This window comes from Gobius niger, assembly GCF_951799975.1.
Source record: "Gobius niger genome assembly, chromosome: 1".
In the NCBI taxonomy this organism is placed as follows: domain Eukaryota; kingdom Metazoa; phylum Chordata; class Actinopteri; order Gobiiformes; family Gobiidae; genus Gobius; species Gobius niger.
Window position 1 is genome coordinate 36637048 of NC_136852.1, and position 2067 is coordinate 36639114.

At 45.7% G+C, this 2067-nt stretch overlaps 1 long non-coding RNA gene across 1 annotated transcript; it reads right to left on the reverse strand.

Moving 5' to 3' along the window:
* Positions 1-367: 367 nt before the first annotated feature.
* LOC306966531 lies at positions 368-1372 on the reverse strand. The gene is made up of 3 exons (XR_013793115.1): positions 1343-1372; positions 1121-1167; positions 368-1028 (listed from the first exon to the last, which is right to left on the reverse strand). It is a non-coding gene; the product is annotated as an uncharacterized lncRNA (long non-coding RNA).
* Between the last annotated feature and the right edge of the window lie 695 nt (positions 1373-2067).

Sequence of the window (2067 nt, forward strand, 5' to 3'; positions counted from 1 at the left end):
CTCGGAACTCGCACAAAGCGGATTTTCACTGATTTAGCTCAGATGAAGGGATCTCAAGATGAAAATGAGTTAAACATGAGGCTTGACATCTCATTAGGACATCGGAATTTCAAATGATTTCAAATGTTACGATTGATATTTAGGGACTTTTTTTCAATTAACTGATTGAATTATCCCAAAGAATCCAGTCACTACACATGTAATTAGGGCTGCACAGTATGGGGAAAAAGTAATATTCAATAACTATCATCGATGATCAACAAGACTTGGAAAAATGCTGCATCAAGACCAAAGCAAGGCAGAAATGTTGCTATATTAGAAAAAAATCATGGCGAAACATGAACTTAAAATATAAAGTGTGAATTGCAGATGGAAGACTTGAATTATTTAGCTTATATTGTTGCTTCTTGTGAATTGTATATTGTGCAGCTCCACATGAATTTGTCGATAAAAGCGATAAAACCTCAATCAGTCGACACAAAGCCTCAAAATCCCGTCTTTTGTGCCTCGCTGTTGAGTCTTTGTGGAGACGCCGCGGTCCGGCCTCGTCTCCTCTTCCCGGCGGGGGTCGAGAGGTCGTCCCTTTTCAATCGTCTGTAAAAAGAGAAAAAAAAAGTGAGTTTTTTTTTTCCTTTTGTAAACTACACTACATGAGTTTATCTGCTGTGTGCCGTGTGTCGTCGTGCCGCTGTCTCAATGTCCCTCATTTTTGGAACAGAAACTTTACAAACGGACTGCGGTTTTCGGTGCGCGACGAGGAAGAGATTCCTGTGTTTTTCTTTTTCCAAATGTCCAGATGAAACCAGCGTCAGCTTTAGTTCAGACCTTTTTTTTTGTCAATTTGACTGCATTTTATTCAAGTAATCTGCTTGATTTTGTAATGATGGCTAGGGCTGGGTACTGTTCAATATGCAAAAATCAAAGTCTGAAATCTTCCAGAAATATATGGGAATAAACAGGGAATTAACACCATTTTTTGAGATGTGTGCATCTACGTAACAACCTTTAAATAATCAACACTTCAATATCTGTCACGGCAGAGAAAAATCAGTACAATCCCTTTCCAAAAGCAGCATAATGGCATTCTGTTTAATAAGAACAGTGACAAATGCGACGTCACTCAAATATGTTAATGGTTCATCAAATCAGTGGTTAAATAACGGTTCACTAATTGTTTATTCAGCCCAAAAGTGCACAAATACATTTACATCAGAACCAGACAAAAGAACAGTAATGTTCATTTATTCCATCCATCGACCTGTCCCTGACCGACTGCGGCCTGTCCCTGACCGACTGCGGCCTGTCCCTGACCGCCTGCGGCCTGTCCCTGACCGACTGCGACCTGTCCCTGACCGACTTGTCCCTGACCGACTGCGACCTGTCCCTGACCGACTTGTCCCTGACCGACTGCGACCTGTCCCTGACCGACTGCGGCCTGTCCCTGACCGACTGCGGCCTGTCCCTGACCGACTGCGGCCTGTCCCTGACCGACTGCGGCCTGTCCCTGACCGACTGCGGCCTGTCCCTGACCGACTGCGGCCTGTCCCTGACCGACTGCGGCCTGTCCCTGACCGACTGCGGCCTGTCCCTGACCGACTGCGACCTGTCCCTGACCGACTGCGGCCTGTCCCTGACCGACTGCGGCCTGTCCCTGACCGACTGCGGCCTGTCCCTGACCGACTGCGGCCTGTCCCTGACCGACTGCGGCCTGTCCCTGACCGACTGCGACCTGTCCCTGACCGACTGCGGCCTGTCCCTGACCGACTGCGGCCTGTCCCTGTTTTGGATATCATTTTTAAAATCCCAGTAGTACTTAGACACTGGCACTAACAGTACCCAGCCCTAGTTAGGGTTGCACAAACACGATATTTGATCATTATTGAATAACTTAGACTTAAAAACTACGAAATCGGGATCAAAGTGAAGCTAAAATGGAACAAAATTAAGTCAATATTTGAAAGGTTTTTGTTTAGTTTGTAAATAAAGTCAGAAGAAATGTTCCGATATATGGCGATAACCATAATTTGCCGACATTGTGCAGCCCTGTAACATAGATGTGTGTGGGGC